The sequence below is a fragment of the Oncorhynchus clarkii genome, chromosome 13 (assembly GCF_045791955.1).
Source record: "Oncorhynchus clarkii lewisi isolate Uvic-CL-2024 chromosome 13, UVic_Ocla_1.0, whole genome shotgun sequence".
Classification (NCBI taxonomy): domain Eukaryota; kingdom Metazoa; phylum Chordata; class Actinopteri; order Salmoniformes; family Salmonidae; genus Oncorhynchus; species Oncorhynchus clarkii.
In genome coordinates, this window is record NC_092159.1 from 61,548,382 (window position 1) to 61,554,381 (window position 6,000).

The following is a 6,000-nucleotide window of genomic DNA, read 5'->3' on the forward strand; positions in this document are numbered from 1 at the left end:
CTAATAAGCGTAGAACTAAGAGCCCTAGATATTGTCGCGGTCAGAGAGTTTGGCTCTCCACTCAGAACCTTCCCCTTAAGACGGCGTCTCGCAAGTTGACCCCGCGGTTCATTGGTCCATTCCGTATCTCTCAGGTCATTAATCCTGTCGCAGTGCGACTTCTTCTTCCGCGATATCTTCGTCGCGTCCACCCGGTCTTCCATGTCTCCTGTGTTAAGCCCGTTCTTCGCGCCCCCGCTCGTCTTCCCCCCCCCCCCCCCCCCATCCTTGTCGAGGGCGCACCTATCTACAGGGTCCGTAAAATCTTGGACATGCGTCCTCGGGGCCGTGGTCATCAGTACCTAGTTGACTGGGAGGGGTACGGTCCTGAGGAGAGGAGTTGGGTTCCCTCTCGGGACGTGCTGGACCGTGCGCTGATTGATGATTTCCTCCGTTGCCGCCAGGTTTCCTCCTCGAGTGCGCCAGGAGGCGCTCGGTGAGTGGGGGGGTACTGTCATGTACTGTCATGTTGTCTTGTCTCTGTCCTTTCCCTTCACCCTGTCTCCCTCTGCTGGTCGTGTTAGGTTACCTTTTCTCCCCCGCTTTCCCCCAGCTGTCCCTTGTCTCCTCTAACTACCCATTCACCCCGTTCCCCACCTGTTCCCTTTTTTCCCTCTGATTAGGTCCCTATATCTCTCTCTGTTTCTGCTCCTGTCCTTGTCGGATTCTTGTTTGTTTGTGTCATTCATGCCTGAACCAGACTGTCGTCATGTTTGCTGTAATCTTGTCCTGTCCTGTCGGAATCTGCCGGTCCATCTGAGCCTACCTATGTTTGGTAATTAAAGAAGCTCTGTTTAAGTTGATTCGCTTTTGGGTCCTCATTCACGCATCGTAACAGAAAAAGCCCAGAGACATGGATCTATTTTCACCATGTGTCATAAATATGCAGAGGGTATTGATATTAGGGGGAAGTCCAAGTAGATCCTCCTCGATGGCTGTGACATCTTGACAGGCAGCAGTGTAACGTTCTGCATGATGAGGTTGTTGGCTGCAGATCCAGGTGGGAAAGTGTTCCAAGTCTTCACTACTGTCATAAATCTGGCATTTAGGATGCATCCATCCACTAGAACTCTGAATCCACAGGAACAGGACGGCAGGGTGGGAAAACATAGATCTCATCTCTTCCAACGTCAGTCAAATCTACTGAGATAATTGTCAGAATAGTTTGGTTCTGGTGGATCTCTGTAGGACGTTGGTTTGATACAGTAAAACCCTTATGAACGCTGTAAACAGTATGGAGTCTCTAGTCTTCTTGTTGTTTGTCAGATGGGTTCCTCCTTGGTAACTAACAGCAGTTCATACCTTTTGGTTGTTCCAGTGTTCTTCCCTTTCACCCTGCAGTTGAGTTGTATCTCAAGGTAACAGGAGTAAATATTTAATGGTTAGTTTGGTTCCAAAAGTAAAGAAACAATCAAATGTCCCACAGACAATGAAGAAATGAATGCAGAGCTGCAACACAGTTGATGTCTGAATGTGTCCGAGGAGCAGCATCCTGTTTGTACAGCACAGTCACACAGTATGTTAAACAGCTTGTGAAAGTCTATTTTTACCTGTTTTTTCTTTCAGTTCCTGAAAAGAAACTTACAGTCAATAAAAATACAATTGACATGAAGGACCTGTTTGGACATGATAGATTACAGAAGAACGTTGAGTCTCACTAAAACATCAACAGATTGTAATGAAATATGAATTAGAGTACAGTACCTCATTTTAGTATTACTTTATTGAATTCTCTTGTACATGTAAATATAAATATCAAATGAGGAGGTGGGTATTGTAAGGGTTTTCCTCGTCCTCTTCATCTGTAGAGGAGAGGCGAGAAGGACCAATGCTCAGTGTCGTACGTGTCCATGGTTTTTTAATAATAGAAAACTCAAAACATAAACACACTACAAAACAATAAACGTGGCAGAACCCGAAAACAGTCCTATCTGGTGCAGAGAACACAAAGACAGGAAACAACCACCCACAAAACCGAACCCAAAACAGGCTACCTAAATATGGTTCCCAATCAGAGACAATGACTAACACCTGCCTCTGATTGAGAACCATATCATGCCAAACATAGAAACTGACAAACTAGACACACAACATAGAATGCCCACCCAGCTCACGTCCTGACCAACACTAAAACAAGGAAAACACACAAGAACAATGGTCAAATCAAATCAAATGTATTTATATTGCCCTTCGTACATCAGCTGATATCTCAAAGTGCTGTACAGAAACCCAGCCTAAAAACCCCCAACAGCAAGCAATGCAGGTGTAGAAGCACGGTGGCTAGGAAAAACTCCCTAGAAAGGCCAAAACCTAGGAAGAAACCTAGAGAGGAACCAGGCTATGTGGGGTGGCCAGTCCTCTTCTGGCTGTGCCGGGTGGAGATTATAACAGAATGTTCAAATGTTCATAAATGACCAGCATGGTCCAATAATAATAAGGCAGAACAGTTGAAACTGGAGCAGCAGCACGGCCAGGTGGACTGGGGACAGCAAGGAGTCATCATGTCAGGTAGTCCTGAGGCATGGTCCTAGGGCTCAGGTCCTCCGAGAGAGAGAAAGAAAGAGAGAAAGAGAGAATTAGAGAGAGCACACTTAAATTCACACAGGACACTGAATAGGACAGGAGAAGTACTCCAGATATAACAAACTGACCCTAGCCCCCCGACACATAAACTACTGCAGCATAAATACTGGAGGCTGAGACAGGAGGGGTCAGGAGACACTGTGGCCCCATCAGAGGACACCCCCGGACAGGGCCAAACAGGAAGGATATAACCCCACCCACTTTGCCAAAGCACAGCCCCCACACCACTAGAGGGATATCTTCAACCACCAACTTAGCACCCTGAGACAAGGCTGAGTATAGCCCACGAAGATCTCCGCCACGGCACAACTCAAGGGGGGGGGGGGGGGGGGGGGGGGGGGCGCCAACCCAGACAGGAAGATCACATCAGTGACTCAACCCACTCAAGTGACGCAGCCCTCCCAGGGTCGGTATGAAAGAGCCCCAGTAAGCCAGTGACTCAGCCCCTGTAATAGGGTTAGAGGCAGAGAATCCCAGTGGAAAGAGGGGAACCGGCCATGCAGAGACAGCAAGGGCGGTTCGTTGCTCCAGAGCCTTTCCGTTCACCGTCCCACTCCTGGGCCAGACTACACTCAATCATATGACCCACTGAAGAGATGAGTCTTCAGTAAAGACTTAAAGGTTGAGACCGAGTTTGCGTCTCTTACATGGGTAGGCAGACCATTCCATAAAAATGGAGCTCTATAGGAGAAAGCCCTGCCTCCAGCTGTTTGCTTAGAAATTCTAGGGACAATTAGGAGGTCTGCGTCTTGTGACCGTAGCGTACGTGTGGGTATGTATGGCAGGACCAAATCAGAGAGATAGGTAGGAGCAAGCCCATGTAATGCTCTGTAGGTCAGCCCTTGCCTTGACAGGAAGCCAGTGTAGGGAGGCTAGCACTGGAGTAATATGATCACATTTTTTGGTTATAGTCAGGATTCTAGCAGCCGTGGTTAGCACTAACTGAAGTTTATTAAGTGCTTTATCCGGGTAGCCGGAAAGTAGAGCATTGCAGTAGTTTAACCTAGAAGTGACAAAAGCATTGATTAATTTTTCTGCATAATTTTTGGACAGAAAGTTTCTGATTTTTGCAATGTTACGTAGATGGAAAAAGGCTGTCCTTGAAATGGTCTTGATATGTTCTATATATATATTTGAGACGACTGTACAACCATTAAGATTAATTGTCAGATTCAACAGAAGATCTCTTTGTTTCTTGGGACCTAGAACAAGCATCTCTGTTTTGTCCGAGTTTAAAGTAGAAAGTTTGCAGCCATCCACTTCCTTATGTCTGAAACACATGCTTCTAGCGAGGGCAATTTTGGGGCTTCACCATGTTTCATTGAAATGTACAGCTGTGTGTCATCCGCATAGCAGTGAAAGTTAACATTATGTTTTCGAATGACATCCCCAAGAGGTAAAATATATAGTGAAAACAATAGTGGTCCTAAAACGGAACCTTGAGGAACACCGAAATGTACAGTATATTTGTCAGAGGACAAACCATTCACAGAGACAAACTGATATCTTTCCGACAGATAAGATCTAAACCAGGCCAGAACTTGTCCATGTAGACCAATTTGGGTTTCCAATCTCTCCAAAAGAATGTGGTGATCGATGATATCAAAAGCAGCACTAAGGTCTAGGAGCACGAGGACAGATGCAGAGCCTCGGTCTGATGCCATTAAAAGGTAATTTACCACCTTCACAAGTGCAGTCTCAGTGCTATGATGGGGTCTAAAACCAGACTGAAGCATTTCGTATACATTGTTTGTCTTCAGGAAGGCAGTGAGTTGCTGCGCAACAGCCTTTTCGAAAATTTTTGAGAGGAATGGAAGATTCGATATAGGCCGATAGTTTTTTATATTTTCTGGGTCAAGGTTTGGCTTTTTCAAGAGAGGCTTTATTACTGCCACTTTTAGTGAGTTTGGTACACATCCGGTGGATAGAGAGCCGTTTATTATGTTCAACATAGGAGAGTCAAGCACAGGAAGCAGCTCTTTCAGTAGTTTAGTTGGAATAGGGTCCAGTACGCAGCTTGAAGGTTTAGAGGCCATGATTATTTTCATCATTGTGTCAAGAGATATAGTACTAAAACACTTGAGCGTCTCTCTTGATCCTAGGTCCTGGCAGAGTTGTGCAGACTCAGGACAACTGAGCTTTGAAGGAATACGCAGATTTAAAGAGGAGTTCGTAATTTGCTTTCTAATAATCATGATCTTTTCCTCAAAGAAGTTCAAGAATTTATCACTGCTAAAGTGAAAGCCATCCTCTCTTGGGGAATGCTGCTTTTTAGTTAGCTTTGCGACACTATCAAAAAGGAATTTGGGATTGTTCTTATTTTCCTCAATTAAGTTAGAAAAATAGGATGATCGAGCAGCAGTAAGGGCTCTTCTGTACTGCACGGTACTGTCTTTCCAAGCTAGTCGGAAGACTTCCAGTTTGGTGTGGCGCCATTTCCGTTCCAATTTTCTGGAAGCTTGCTTCAGAGCTCGGGTATTTTCTGTGTACCAGGGAGCTAGTTTCTTTTGAGAAATGTTTTTCGTTTTTAGGGGTGCAACTGTTAAATTGAGTTCCTCAGTTAGGTGGTTAACTGATTTTTGTCCTCTGGCGTCCTTGGGTAGACAGAGGGAATCTGGAAGGACATCAAGGAATCTTTGTGTTGTCTGTGAATTTATAGCACGACTTTTAATGCTCCTTGGTTGGGGTCTGAGCCGATTATTTGTTGCAATTGCAAACGTAATAAAATGGTGGTCCGATAGTCCAGGATTATGAGGAAAAACATTAAGATCCACAACATTTATTCCATGGGACAAAACTAGGTCCAGAGTATGACTGTGACAGTGAGTGGGTCCAGAGACATGTTGGACAAAACCCACTGAGTCAATGATGGAACGTGACAGAACCCCAACCCACCTAAACCTATAGGGGAGGGTCTGGGTGGGCATCTGTCCGCGGAGGCGGCTCTGGCGCTGGACGTGGACCCCACTCCATCATTGTCTTAGTCCACCTCCTTAGCGTCCTTTGAGTGGCGACCCTCGCCGCCAACATTGGCCTAGGAACCCTAACAAAGGGCCCCACTGGACTGAGGGGCAGCTCCGGACTGAGGGGCAGCTCGGGACAGAGGTAGCTCAGGACTGAGGGGTAGCTCAGGACTGAGAGGTAGCTCAGGACTGAGAGATAGCTCTGGCTGGTTAATAGCTCTGGCAGCTTCTGGCTGACTGACGGCTCTGGCAGCTCCTGGCTGTCTGACGGCTCTGGCAGATCCTGGCTGAATGGCGGCTCTGGAAGATCCTGGATGAATGGCGGCTCTGGCAGATCCTGGCTGAATGGCGGCTCTGGCAGATCCTGGCTGACAGGCGGGAGACTCTAGCAGCTCTGGACAGACGGGAGACTCTA